The 16,033-nt window shown below is 37.1% G+C and overlaps 1 protein-coding gene across 1 annotated transcript in view; it reads left to right on the forward strand.

Annotated features, from left to right (window-relative positions):
• The first annotated feature begins 1,882 nt into the window (after positions 1–1,882).
• FAM216B (family with sequence similarity 216 member B) overlaps positions 1,883–16,033 on the forward strand; it is a 63,849-nt gene continuing 49,698 nt past the window's right edge. Inside the window, 1 exon segment of the mRNA XM_072782944.1 lies at positions 1,883–2,031. The gene's annotated coding sequence lies outside the window, so the exon portion shown is untranslated.

Genomic DNA, 16,033 nt, shown 5'->3' on the forward strand with positions numbered 1-16,033 from the left:
TCAAATTTGTACTGGGAGTTCTAGCAAAGGTGGTCAGAGGAGAAAGGAAATAAAAATGTACACTGATAGAGAAAGAAGAAATAAAACTGAAACTGTCTTTGTTCATAGATAGCATGATCATTTCTGTAGAAAACACTAATGAATTGATCAAAAAACCTCCTGGAACTAATAAGCAATTATAGGAAGTCTGCAGGATGTAAGGCTAATATACAAAAGTCACTAACTTTGCTATAATATCAGCAATGAGTAAGTGGAATTTGAAATTTAAAAAAAACACAGTATCATTTATATTAGTACCCCAAAATAAAATACCTAAGTATAAATCTAACAAAATACGTACAAGATGAGGAAAAATACAACTCTGATGAAATCAAAGCAGAACTAAATAAATGGAGAGATATTCCATGTTCATGAATAGGAAGACTCGATATGGTCAAGATGTCAGTTTTGCCCAGCTTAATCTATAGATTCAATGCAACCCAAATCAAAATCCCAGCAAGAGATTTTGTGGATCTTGACAAATATATTCAAAAGTTTATATGCAGAGGTGAAAGATTACAATAGCCAACACAAAATGGAAGAACAAAGTTGGAAGAGTCACACTACTTGATTTCAAGACTTAATATAATTAGTGATCAAGACAGGGTGGGATCATCCAAAGAATAGACAAATAAATAAATCAATGGAACAAAAGAGATAGCCTAGAAACCGACCTGCATAAATATAGTCAACTGATCTTTGATAAAAGAACAAAGGCAATACGATAGAACAGCAATAGTCTTCTCAACAGCCTAAACAACCAGACATTCACAGGCAAAAATAAAAAAATAAAAAAGAATCTAGATACAGACCTTACTTCCTTCCTAAAAATTAACTCCAAATGAATCACAGACCTAAATGTGTAATACAAAATGGTAAAACTTCTAGAAGATAAATTAGGAGAAAATCTAGATGATCTTAGGTATGGTGATGGCTTTTTAAATACAACCAAAGGCACCCGGGCATGCAGAAAAGAACTGATAGGTCAAACATCATTAAAATTAAAAACTGCTAATCTGCAAAACAAAATATCAAGAGAATGAAGAAGCAAGCCACAGACTAAGAGAAGATATTTGTAAAATATATATCTGATAATGGACTATTATCTAAAATACACAAAGAACTCTTTTAAAACTCAACAATAAGAAACAAACAATTTGATTTAAAAAAATGGACTGAAGATCTTATTAGACATTTCACAAAAAAAGACATTTCACCAAAGAATATTTAAATGGCAAACAAGCATATGAAAAGATGTTCCACATTAAAAGTCTAAGGGAAATGCAAATTAAAACAATGAGATACCACTACTACACACCTATTTAAATTACCAAAATCTGAAACATTGAAACACCAAATGCTGGTGAGGATGTGGAGCAACAGAAACTCTCATTTATTGCTGATGGGAATGTAAAATGATACAGTGATTTTGGGAGACAATCTGATACTTTCTTACAAAACTAAACATACTCTTACCATATGATCCAACAATCATGCCCCTTGATATTTATACAAAGGAATTGAAAATTCATGTCCCCACAAAAAATGCACATGGGTGTTCAAGCAGCTTTATTGTTAACTGCCAAAGCTTGGAAACTTTACCTAACTTTAGTTGATAAATGGATAAAGAAACTGTGGCACATCTAGACAATGGAATAGTACTCAGTGCTAAAAAAGAAATGAGCTATCAAGCCACAAAAAGATATAGAGAAATCTTAAATTCACATTTTTAAGTAAAAGAAGCCAATCTGAGAAGATACTGTAGGATCCCAACTATAGTGACACTCTGGAAACAGCAAAACTATGGAGACAATCAAAAGATCAGTGGTTGCCAGGAGTTGACAATGGGGGGGGGGGATGAATAAATGGAACACAGAGGATTTGTTGGGCAGAGAGAAGAATCTATACAGCACCATAATGACCACGATGATGGATACGTGTCATTACACCTTTGTCCAAATCCATAGAATGTACAACACCAAGAGTGAACAGGTAAACAATAGACTTTGGGTGATCATGATGTGTCAGTGTAGGTTCATCAAGTATGACAAATGTACTGTTCTAGTGGGGGATATGGAAACTGGAGGAGGGGGTATGCATGTGTGGGGACTGAGGGTATATGGGAAATGTCTGTACCTTCTCCTCCATTGGGGTTGTAAACCTAAAACAAAGTCTTAATTTTTTAGAAAGTGAGAAAAAATTGTATGAGGTATGTATGTTTGTTCCCATTTTACAGACAAAGAAACTGAAGCATAGAATAAATCAGTCTGTGTAGTGTTACATGCTTAGTAAGTGGAATAGTAGGATCATATCGGCTCTGACTCCACCTCTCATGTCCTAATCTTGACGTGATGTTCACAAGGGGTACATCAAAAGGAAATTCCAGGCAGAGGGTAAATCATTAAAATAAAGTCAAGCTTCTCAGAAGGACATAATATATTTAGGTAATGGTCTCCACTGTGCTTATAATACAAAGTATATGGTAGAGTGAGACCGAAATTATTTGTTGGGAAATCAAAATGCATTGTAAGGAGTCCATAGTCCAAATTATGACACTGGTAGAAAGAATGATGAGTGGAGAGGAAGTTGAGAGATATTTTGGAGATAAAATTGGCCTGATTCAGGGGTCAACAGGTATGATATGGGAGGAGCACTTTGCTTAAGCAATGAGTCTGACCAGTGTCCCCCAAGTTAAGGAACAAAGGAGGAATAAGTTTGGGAGCAGAGAGAGTTGATGCGTTCAGTTTAAACATATCAAGTTTTAGGTGGCTGTGGAACACATCAGGTAGAGATGTCTGGTTGCAAATAGTCTGGGGACCAGAAAACAGGTTAAGTCAGAAGTCTTAACTTGAGAATTACCCAGCAGATGAAGAAATTAACTTGGCTTCACTGCAACATGGGAAGTGATGCTAGCGTCCAAGAGGAAATGTGCAAGTGGACCAAAGAGCCAGGGGAACCTGATTAAACGTGATAGAGAAAGAGAAACCGGTGAAAGGGCATGAAATAGTCATCACACAACAAGAAGAAAAATGTAAAGATGATAAAACTGGAAGTCAGGTGAGGAGGAATTTTCTGAAGGAGAAAGTAGTCCCCCACCACGTCTGTGAGAACATCGGGTTCATGGGACCGTAAGCAAAGCAGGTGCTTGTGCTGACCCTGAAGTCCAGGCACCTGTCTGTAATCAAAAAATGCCTGCCCAGTCTCTGTGAATATCCTGATGTCCTTATTCTACCTAATATTAACAAAGGAATCATGTAGAACTACAAAATAATAATTATTAGCGTATCGGCCCTAGTTAGCTGATAACTTCACTCATTTGAAGCAATTTGGTAGAGAGAAACCTGAATTACATAACATTTAAAAACTCAATTCTGGTGAATGGTGCAGTGACAAACATTGGTGGTTAACAAAGGATTGTCGGGTGAGACTTGGGAAAGCTGCTCTTGTGTACAAGAAAACAGGCAATCTCTTTGCTTTTGCAAACAGACACTACTAAAAGATGTAAAGAATTGTTATGTAGGTTAACCGGCATCTCTGCAATCCTGTTCACAATTTTTCTGTACTTAAGGAATCCTTTCTCAAGAATATTTCAAAGACTTTAACCTCATTTAAAAAACTATACTTTTTTTTATTATTTAGCCCAATTTGCTGAGATTTTGACCTACAATCTTATTTACAATTTTTCTGTACTTAGGGAATCTTTTCCTAAGAATATTTCAAAGACTTTCAGCCTCATTTGAAAAGCTATAATTTTTTATTATTTAGCCCAATTTGATGAAATTTTATTAGAAGATTTATGACATTTTCTACTTCATTGTGTCTATATGACTTTTTCCCTCCTCCTTCCCCTGGTTTCCCCTTCCGACTCCTCCCCAATTCCTCCCCTCCACCCTCTCAGATTTTGACAGACCATCTTTGCAATTCAGATGGCAACATTTCCCATTAAATAACTACACACTCAAGCGTTGCCTCTCGCATGTCGGGGTGATTGGCAGATACTTGTTTAGAGAATTGGAAACAGCTGAAAGTGACATTCAGGGATTCAAAAACAAACTTGGTTGGGAAATAAATCTTTGGCCAGGGAAAAAATGATTCTCTCTTTGCCAAGCAATAGCCTTATAATTTATCATTTATTGGAAAAGAAGAATGCATTTTGAGAACCGCATCAGACTAAAACTGATTACAGATATTAAGAAATGGCTCTATGAGCCATTACTCATTGCCTATGTGCGAGCTGAGTGCCTCTGGAAGGCGGGTGCTGATGAGTCACCGAGCATGCTATATTGCGTTGTCGTTACTGTTAGTATCATAAACAATGGTATATGATGGGGTTAGAGCAGATTAAAGAGAATGAAGTGTTTTGTGCAGTCTCCTCTAGAAAGAAGAAACAAGACATAATTTCACTGTGACGGTAACTATTGATTTGGTTTTTTGTTTGTTTATAGTTCCTAATGGTTATGATAGTTCCAGAGAAGTATTCATGGCTTATTCATTTAAAAAAGTCACCATAAGTGATAGCTTAAGCTCTTCCAACTTTTGTGCTGTTGTTTCTGAAATAAAAAGGAGGCTTTTTCCCCCCCTCAATGTTACAAAAAGAAAAGAGATTCAAGAGAGCTGAACCAAATATTATGTTCCCATGACCCCAAAGAACTTAGACACTGGAAAAAATTATAAAAAGAACCAAAATGACAGGGCAACTCCCAGGAGTAAACTCACAGAGCACTTACCCATATCCCCATTTGACATTTGTCACTTGTTATCTGTTATATTTATTTCGGATAATGTTTTAATTACTATGCTGGACTGTAAATATCCCAAAACGGATTAGTTCTTATAAATTGTTGCTATCTCCTTAGAACCTAGCTCAGTAACTTGTTCTTTGCGAATAAAAGCATTAATCCACAGAGAGATGAATGACACAAGTCACTACATTTATTACAACTTATCTTCTCAATTCTATAAAAACACAAAATTCAGATTAAGCAGTACTGTGCGACAGTAAACTAGGGTTTTTAGAATAAGTATGTTTAATGGTTCATGTTTTTTTCCACCACTCTTTAATTTTTATTTAAAACAATACCACTATTTCTGGATGAATGGATAAAGAAAGTGTGGTATATAAGTATATATGTATATAGGTGTGTGTGTATGTATGTATATATATATAAATTCCATGTAATAATTGAGTGTATATATATATATATATATATATATATAATGGCATATTATTCAGCCATCAAAAAGTGAAATTTTTCCAGTTGCAACAACATAGATGGAGCTAGAGAGTATTACGCTAAGCAAAATAAATCAGAGAAAGACAACTACCATAAAGACAAATACCATATGCTTTCTCTTATATATGGAATTTAAGAAACAAAACCAATGAACCAGAAAACAGACTCTTAAATATAGAGAACAAACTGAGGGTTACTGGAGGAGAGGTGGATGGGGGGATGGGGTAAATGGATGATGGACATTAAGGAGAACATTTGTGATGAGCACCAGGGGCTGTATGTAAGTGTTGAATTCTAAACTAAATTCTACAACCTGAAACTAATATTAGTATGTTAATAACTGTATGTTAACTGACTGGAATTTAAATAAAAACTTGAAAAAACAAAACAAAAATAAATAAAGCAATATCAGTATTTAATAATATGTTTATGTCATTTGGAAAGTTTTACTTTTGATAAAAAATGTATGCCTGCTAGAGAAAACATTTTAATGCCATGCCTTTTGGGTCACCACAACTTGCTATCAGAATATGAGATAGTAATCAGGACTACACAATTCCCTCAAGGCAGCTAAGTAAATGTGGATATTTCCTAAAGAAAATATGAGTGTGAGACAAAACCCTGCAAATGCAAATAGACAAAGGATCAGAAAAGTCACACTAGCACATTCTGGCAGGCAAACTTTTCTGCAAATTGCTGGGCTAGCCCGTGAAGAACATTGTGGGAGAGACAGACACCATCTTGTAAATCCTCCAACCTCATCTTTCTGGACACTCTCCCATAGGCAATGCTTATATCATAAAAGAGAAAACAGAAGATAAATGGGCTAAGTGCTCATATCTAGAAGTTTTCAAAAAAGAATAAAACCAAAGAAAATAGAATAAAATGCATTTTTAAAATAAAAGGAGAAATTGATGAAAAGAAAACAAAGAGACAAGACCAACAAAGTAAAAACATTTCTCTGGAAAGATTAAAATAATAGTTTCTGGTGATTGATGAAGAAAAAGTCAGAGATAGCACAAATAAAAAGTATAACTATTATGAATAGAAAATGGGGCCATACTATACTAATGGAAGTCAAAGGAATGAATCTTTAATTCTAGAATTTTAAGAGTTAGTGACAGACTATGTGGACCATATGGAAAGATTTCTTTCTGGCTGGGTGTTCTTGCCCCATGTCCCACTTTTTTGCCAATGAATAACTGTCTATTCATAAGCCAAATGTTATTATATTATAATGACTAAAGATGAAGAGTATGTAGGACTCTCTCTAAATAAAAAATTTATTAAATACAAGTTGGATCTTAGTAGAGAATCAGGAAACATGAAACCACCATTAAAAAGACCTCACTCCTGGGGATCCCTGGGTGGCTCAGTGGTTTAGTGCCTGCCTTCAGCCCAGGGTGTGATCATGGAGTCCCGGGATTGACTTCCGCATGGAGACTGCTTCTCCTTCTGTCTGTGTTTCTTTTTCTCTCTTTCTGTGTCTCTCATAAATAAATAAATAAAAATCTTTAAAAAGAAAAAAAAAAGACCTCACTCCTAAAGTCTTTAAAAATCCTAGCTGTTGTTCAGGTCCTTCTCAAAAGCCACCTGCTTCATCCTGTTTTCTTTGATACTCTTCTATTAGATGTGATCTTTTCCTCTTGTGAATACCCATAGCATTTTAGGTCTGTTACATGGGCAACATTTTTACCCTCATGCTTATGTTATTATACGCTCCTTGAGAGGATGAACAGGTCTTATTCATTTAAGTAATTCTAGTAGTATCAACAGGTGATAGTGGTGGAAACTTCAATAAATTCAATGGAATTGGATTGCTGAAACTAAAGAGCACTAGTTCTTTTATAAGGATTCTGGGATCCAGAAAGTGAAAAAATCTTAGAGCAGAAACTAACCCTAGAGCACACTTGATTCCATCAACCAAACGATGCAGAGAATCACGTCAACACTATTTCTCATGTCAGGTCCTTGTTTGGGCATTTCCAATGGTGGGTGCCTGCTACCTCATAGAGCCTATTTATTTATTTATTTATTTTTTTTTTAATTTTTTTATTTATTTATGATAGTCACAGAGAGAGAGAGAGAGAGAGAGAGGCAGAGACACAGGCAGAGGGAGAAGCAGGCTCCATGCATCGGGAGCCTGATGTGGGATTCGATCCCGGGTCTACCAGGATCGTGCCCTGGGCCAAAGGCAGGCGCCAAACCGCTGAGCCACCCAGGGATCCCCATAGAGCCTATTTAAAGGTAGGTCAGTATATTCCAAGTAGGATGTCCCTACTTGTGTTGGGATATCAGTTTTTATATTTCAGTCATAATTCTGCTTTCTGAAACCACACTATCATGAACAATATATCCAAAACTTTCAGCATAGTAGACTTCCAAATTCATTCATCCTGTAATTCCAGGAATATTTGTTGAATGGTTACTTTGTCCCAGAGATAGTGCTAGATCCTGGAAATACAAAGCTAATATTTAGAGACTGCAGGATTATATGGTCTAGTGGTATGGCTAGAGGAGTGAATTACGACGTAAATACAATACAATGTGGTAAGCAGTTAGACCATGTTACAGAAGCACCTAGCAGGATGTTTAAGCCAAGCTTGGATGTGGAAGGTTTTTCAGAAGAAGGCTTTTTTCAAGGAAGTGGCATTTCAGAGGAGTGGGATAGTTTGAGGAGAGAGTGCAACATGTCCTGAGGCCTTAAAGAATGTGAAGCAGCCATTATGTTCCCCTAAGCATTCTGTTTACAAAATCTGAATGTCCTGCTTTTTCAACTGGGCAGCTTAAAACAATAGAAATTTTTTTTTTTACAGTAGGGCCATCCTCTCCCCAGAGGTTCTTGAGGTGACTCCTCCTTGCCTCTTTCACCTTCCTGTAACTATCAGCATTTCCTGGCTTGTGGTTGCATCCCTCCAATGGCCACCTCCATCTTCCCGTGGCTTTCCTCTTTTCTGTGTCTCTCCTGTGTGTGCCTCCTATAAGGACACTTGGTATTGGATTTAGAGCCCACTTGGATAATCTAGGATGATCTGTTCATCTCTAATCCTTAAATAAATTAAATCTACAAACACTCTTTCCAAATAAGGTCACTTTTACAGGTTCAGGAGGTTAGAAGGTAGACACATCTTTTCCGGAAGCCGCCATTCAACCCACTATACTTGACAACTATGGATCTGATTCCCAAGTAGCACTCATTGTCTACAAGGCTGACAATTGAGTGTAGAACACTCAATAATGCTGCACTTCTTTAATGATTTAATAATGCTCATGACTTAAACAGCATTTGTCCAACTTTCATCTTCCTAGTAGGAAAATAAATTTTTAAAGAACATTACCCTTGGTTACAAATTTAACAATATAAGTTGGTTCTAAATTCCTGGGAAAAGTGATAATAAGGTTTCAGAGACATAAGTTGTATTTTAAAACAATTTCTCTGGTATTCTACATAATTACTTCTAATAGCAGTGACACAAGAGGCTACATATCCATAGAAAGACGATCTCCTTTTGAAAAGTCAGTATATTGTGTTCTTTCAGAAATCACTCTACTTTGATAAAAATAATACAATTCTGAACGCTGTCAACAGGAATGAACAATTTACTCTATTTTTTAAAATAAGGAAATCAGTGCCTTGGACATGATGTTTTACTTCCCATAAGGGAACAATATCTCTTGTTAGGTAGAAATGTTTTTTTCGGGTTTGTTTTTTTTTCAGCAAAGCAACTACTATTACACATTTTTAGAAACCAGGTCAGTATTTTGTTTCAACTTCAATGCTAAAGGCCTATGTAGGAAAAAAATGTAACTGCCATGGGTAATCTATGGATCAATGAATACGATAAGTTCTGTGGATTCTATAAGATGTGACCTTTGTTTTCTAAGAAGATATATATTTTTCATTGTTTAGAAGCAAAAGATGAGTTTGGAGGAAATTTTAAAGTGATAAAAAGCTGCACAATTCAATGTAACATATGAGATTTGATTATACTGATTAATAAATGTCCCATAAGATATATGTAGAGTTTTGGTCCAGCTAATTTTTATTAATATATTCATTTTTATTGAAACTGTCTGATAACCTCAGTATATGCAAATATAGGTACAAAGAATGCTTGGAAGCATGCATCTGACATGAATTCATCCCTTGGCCTTAGTAGTGCATTTCTAAGAGTTATGACCCTACTCTGTGTCTCTAGCATGTCTTCTTAAATGGATACTGCAGATTGTTGGTAATCAGATTAATTCCTGGTTGAATCAAATATTTGAGTACTGACTTTATCCTGAAACACATGAGAAAAGTAATAAAAACTCTATTTGCCCTTTCCCCCCCCCCCACTTTCTTACTGCAGGGAGTCAACAGTCCTCCTTCGGTGTCTAGTTTGTATTTAGGTGAAGAGTCAGATTCAGAAATATCACACCAAATTGGCTTGGCTTGCTCTCTGTCTTATTCAAAGTCTTGAAGTCATAGATTATGGGACTATGACTTTATATAACTACAGATCTTACTGGCCTCTTTTGAGATGTCCTTAGGCAGAAGCCCCCCTCAATCCTCTCATTAGCAGGTTTCCTTTAGTGTGGGTCACCGTGTTTTTATTGTGTGTCCCTGTCACTCTGGCCACAGCAGACTGGACCAGAGACAGGTGCCTTCCATCTGTGAGCTGGCCTCAGAGTGCCAAGCACAAGAGCTCTGAACAATAAGGGCCTGCCATAGGCACAAGGACTAGCTGCCTTTGGTAGGTTCTCTTTGAGGGGATTTGATGAAAACTTATAGCAAGTAGATTACAGAGGGATCCAGGTATGGAGAGATAGAGCATGAAGGCAGTGAGCAGAAGTCATGAGCAAGCAGCAACCTAGTAAATAGAGAGCATGCTAAGTAGAAAAAGGAGAGGGAAGAAGTTGATACCAAAGTAGCATTAAAAAAAAAAAAAAAAAGAAAAAAAACAAGCAGTTGATGGGAAAAGTAGATGCAGGAACTGAAACATAAACTTGACCCAGAAATAATACTTCTGTTCTTGCCCTCAAGCTATTGTCAAATTATCAGAGCTGATGTCATATGCCACATGTGATAAATGGTGTCCCAATGCTCTGTGACCCTTAGTTGTATGCTTTTGAGACAGCATCCAGTTTTTTATACTTCTCCATGTATCTCATTAACTAAGGTGCCCTGAGCTTATTACTGTTCTCTGCATCAGAAGGAGCCTAAACAAACAGGATAGCCTCAAGATGAGGCAAAAAAAAAGGTAAGCAAAACTGAAATTAAAATATGAATTCATAATTTGGGCACCAAAATGTAATCATTTAACAATATTTTCACTTAAATGTAGCATTTTGACAGTATTTTCATTAAGTTCTGTATACCATGTGCTTTGATGCTTCATATGTGAGCAAAGGACATACTCTGAAGAAGGCAGTTCTGAAAGCCAGGGAGCCTCTGTTGATTCTGGGTTTGAGACTCACTCTCTCGAGGCTGGACTACCCAAAAGGTAATTAGGTTGTTTGTCCAGGGACCTTCTAGGTAAACAGAATTTCACCTATAGGAGTAAAAGCAACAAGAGAGGGTTGTCCCAGTGACCTCACTCTGTGTCCTGATGGAGATCTTTCCATCTTGTGTTGTAAAATTTCATCACTTTGCCCCTGCTGAGTAGTCAAGAGCAATTTATACATGATTGTCAGTCTGATGTCTTATAATCAGCATTTCTTATTATCTCAGATGTGATAGAGAAGAGGATATAGTGGTGTTGGTTTCCCAATATGCTAAGCTTTCCTCTCTTATGAATCTGATATATGATATTTCTATCATTGGAACACCATAAGCAGACATTTTGCATTCCACTTTGTATCTTTATCATCTTTGAACCAGGCTTATTTCTTCACAAAAAACAAACAAACAAACAAAAACAAAACAAAACAAAAAACAACATTGTTTCACTACCTTTTTTTAAAAATGATTTTATTTACTTATTTATTCATGAGAGACACAGAGAGAGGCAGAGACACAGGCAGAGGGAGAAGCAGGCTCCTTGTGGGGAGCCCGATGTGGGACTCAATCCCAGGACCCCAAGATCACTCCCTGAGCCAAAGGCAGACCTTAACTATTGAGCCACCCAAGAGCCCCCTGTTTCACTGTCCTTCTTAAACGAGTTCCCCTTAGCAGTTAAAGTCCATCTTATTTGCATTTATTAACTAAATTTGTAGGTAAATTCTTTCTTCTGAGGCAATAAATGGCTTATCTATCCCTGGCAGGACAGAATGTCATCTTCATTAGGAATGATTCCATTTTTCTGCAAGCCTCCTTAAGTTTTAGGGTACAACTATGCCCTGCTCAAAGGTGAGCATGGAGTTAGGAGGTTTGAGTTCTTTGTTCCTTGTAACAATTACTATGGAGGAGGTGGGATAGAGGGTGTAGACAAAATATGAAGTGTTCAGAATAAAACATTCAAAATGCCCAAGAAACAAAATGTCATGTATTAGCTCCTTCGGAACTCTACCTTTACACACGTATTTCTCTTTATGAAACTTCTAAATTGAATTTGGGAGTGACAATGCAGATTTGTTCATTCCATCCACGTTTTAAAACTGTTGACAGAGATGTGCCAAATTTAACAAAATGAAATAATAGCAATTTAGCCTAACACTTGAAGACAAAGACAAGATGACAAGTAAGATTCATCTTTTCCTGCTTTCTTTCTGTTTTTTCTCTCATTAATGTGAAAAATTCATATACTTTACAATTTGAAAGAAATAATTATAGTAATCAGAATCTGACTTTTTATGAGCTATAAATTTTGAGAAGCCATTTGTTCCTACTGGGATCAATGTAATTTTAACTAATAAGAACCTTTAAAAAAAAAAAAAGAAGCTTTAATCTACCAATTAGATAGCACATATCTAATGACATCGAGCAACAATGACCTGTGTTGGATCAATGTTAAATGTGCAGGAGTCTGATCATGTACACTCTGCCTTTGGTCTGAATGAGCTATGCATAAAAAGCCCCAGGAAAAAGATGAATTGTACAAATATAGCCTTTGACATTTTTTTAAAAAAAGCAGACATAAAAATGGGATGTTTTATTTTGGGGAGGATACTTTGTTCTTTCTGAGCATAACATCTTGGGGAAGTTCGAGGCTCTGCTTACGATACAGAAGAATATTAGATCGCCAACTGAGTGGAGATATTCCAAAGAGTGAAGACCCAGAGAGCAAGCAATGGGGTCCCCATCATCCTCTAGTTCTATGAGGTACAGAAGTTATCAACCCTTTTGGTCAAAGAAGTAGGCTACTTCCCACCTATAAAGTTATTTTTCCATATCAGTTATTTTATTTTTTAAAGATTCCATCTATTTATTCATGAGACACACACAGAGAGAGAGAGAGAGAGAGAGAGAGAGAGAGGCAGAGACACAGGCAGAGGGAGAAGCAGGCTCCATGTAGGGAGCCCGACGTGGGACTCGATCCCGGGTCTCCAGGATCATGCCCTGGGCTGAAGGCTGCGCCAAATCGCTGAGCCACCCGGGCTGCCCACATATCTGTTATTTTAAATACCATTTATGGTAAGTCCCATTTTAAATGTCCTATCCTTCCATTAAAAAAAAAATTTACCTTGATGAGAACTGAATCATGTACGGAATTGTTGAATTATCATATTGTACACCTGAAACTAATGTAACCCTGTATGTTAATTATACTTCAGTTAAAAAATGTAACAGCTAAAAAAAGTTAGAACATGTATAAATGACTGAAAGCAACATTACATGGATATATGTTTTCTTCTGTGTCTTTTAACTCTTACTATTCCCGAAAAAAGAAGAACACCTCTCTGGGGTGGTTCTGGGTGTGAATGAGGGAGGAGAAAGGAGATTCTTTACAGCAAAGAAGAAAAGAGTTTCCTGAGGCACACTCAGCAGAGCTTGAGGCACCTGATCAAGGTGGTTTAAGATCTTCTTTCAACTGCTAAGAAGGCAGTCTCAGACTTATTTTCTGTAAAATGAACGTCTTCAGTGATCTCTAAAGTCCCTTCTAACTTTGCATTTCTGAAATTTTGGCCTTAGCTTTATTTAGCCCTTTTGTGTGGGTATGAATCATCTACCTGATTTTTCTCCAGATATCTTTTCTCTCCCTCTGAAATAGCAGTATAACTAGTGCACTTTAGCTGACTGTCAGGAAGAAAAGGCCACATTTTTCAAATGGCAAAAGAGATAGCTGGATGTCTTTCACGCTGGGTGTGCTGGGCATTGTCTATCTGACCTTCAGGGGATTACTGGATTTTGCAGAAATTCCACCTTTGGTTGATTTCTACTGGGTATTTTGGAACTCTGTAGGGGTAGAATGAAGTTGTAGAAAGCTGAGAGTAATGCATATGATTCCTATCATAGCAATATAAATGCATTTTATCTGCGAAACAGACAAAGGATTTCTGACCTATAGAAAAAGCCACCCCAAACATTATCTCCTTATAGGATATTAACCTGTTCTGCCTCTGTGAACAAATTCATTTTCACATTCCCATAGCCTAATCTTCAAATTCTCCAAAAACACTTTACTGAGTCTCCTTTAAATAGATAAATAAAATGGCATGTTCAATTTCTGTAACAGTTAGGATTTTATCATTTTGAAAATCATACTTGAACAGCAATTTAGCTCATGAAAGGGGTGCGTGTGTGTATGTGTATGAGACAGAGATAGGGAAAATTATTAAAAACTTCCTTGCTCATTTGTTAATATTTATAACCAGAAGTAATCAGCCGACCCCACTGGGTTTTCTCCGCATCCACATTAAATCAGTATATTGTGTCTAATTTTAAAAGTTCACCAGGGCCTAGATGAATTGCTTTGCAGTTTTATAGGGTTCAGGAGAGATCACACAAGCTGGCATTTAATGTAATTATAGAATAATGATTACCATTTGTAAAAAAAAAAAAAAAAGTTCTGAGCACAAAGAAGCTAGAACAAAACCCATCTTCAAACTAGCGGGAGGTTGTGAATTAGCTAATCGGTTCAATTGTCATTTCCTCCCACTCAAGGTGTTCCAGTCCTTCACTTTTTTTTCCTTGTCTGGATGAGGAGTTGGTTTAGCCGGAGTGTCCTCTGTGGGGGAACTGGTGAGAGATGCTGAAATGAAGTAGTTTGTGTTATCTGAACTCGAGAAATCTGAAAGAACTGTCGTCCCACGTGGAAATTTAGCTGCTCATAGGAAAGTGCCGTAGTAAACAATGTAATTCCAATTCAACACTAGTCTTTCATGAACTGCAAAAAGCCTTTAACTCTGTTTTTGCTGCAGGCTTTCAGATAAATGGGTATGAGATAATTACCACTTATATTTTGAAATCAAAGACATTGCTGCTTCAGCTAATCTAACAGCAATCTGGTGAGAGGGTTTATACTCTATCCCAACTGGAGACAGGCTTAGCTAAATCTTTCTTAGTTCAATCCAATCTACATTTCTCCTTCAAATGTATTAATTCTCTGCATATCCTGTACCATCTTCATTCAAATCTTCCTGATTTACCTGGGAATAGGCTTGAACTATAAATTAGCCTCCCAAACCACTGTTCACGTTCTACTTATAGGTTTCTGATTCATATATATCAGATATTTAAAAGTCAACTCCTCCTGAAAGGAAAACTTCACAAAATGGTTTTCCAGTGTGGAAAGGTTGATAAAGCGAGAAGACTGGCAAGAGTCTATTTTTCTTTGCTGTGATTACAATAGGATACGTAAGTAACATTTTGCAAAATCCTAAGTAAATGGGATTTGTGGAATCAATTTTTTATTATGTAGAAATGCTTTTTTATTTTATATATTGTTTTGAATTCTTAGAACATGATATTTATTGCATTTTTCTATTTTTCACCTGAATAAAGTAGAAAATACATCTTACTCTTTTGATTACTGAGATCTAGCGGTGCTTTCGGTTATTTATTATCCTGAACACCAGTGATCATTGAACGGTGATCACTGGAAAGGCAGAAGGATAGGAGTCTGAGCAGAATCCAGGGCCATCACAAAACCACAGGTTCTCTCAAGTTGTGCAGTGCATAACTTGTACAATTGTATCTTTCAGTCCTGGATATTGCCAAGCCCAACAGTGAGGCCTGAACCTCAAGCAGAATCAAAGTGTGATCCTACTTGGGTTGGTCAGATCTCAAAGACTCCTGGATTGACCACTTCAATACAGTCTGCATCCTCTACCCAGCCCTGTGCAGGACAGTACTAGCTCCTAAACTGATGAGAAGGGACTGTCAGTATCCCTAGGGCAAAGTGCATTTCCACCATGACACACACTGAATGCTCATTTGCTATTGATACAGATGAATAACAATCTGCGCTGGATGACATTGCTACTTTCCTCTCTCACAAGTGCCAAGAAATGCCACAGAGGCATAAAGACACCCCCCATCACACTCCTACCCCCTCTCCCAATCATCAGCCCCTTGAGGTGTTGTCACTGGTTGTGTGCCCTGGTATGGGAAATGTGGGGGCTAGGGAAGCTGCATCTCGAACCATGAGCTCCTGGTGGGTCCCCTGCTCTGTGCAGCAGTCTCCCGGCAGCTAAATTCTCCTCTGTATCCATTTAAGAAAAAGAATTTGCATTCTTTGCCTGTGTCTGTTGGCAACTCTCTGTCAGCACTATACCCCTGAGACAACCACCCACCAACACATCCCTGGAATTCAAATCAGCATCAACAATATCATCTACATCCCTCAGAGCAAGTTTTGTTGTCATTTGCTTCTTTGTTCTAAAAATAGAGAGTAAAA

This window comes from Canis lupus, chromosome 17, assembly GCF_048164855.1.
Source record: "Canis lupus baileyi chromosome 17, mCanLup2.hap1, whole genome shotgun sequence".
NCBI classification, from domain to species: Eukaryota; Metazoa; Chordata; class Mammalia; order Carnivora; family Canidae; genus Canis; species Canis lupus.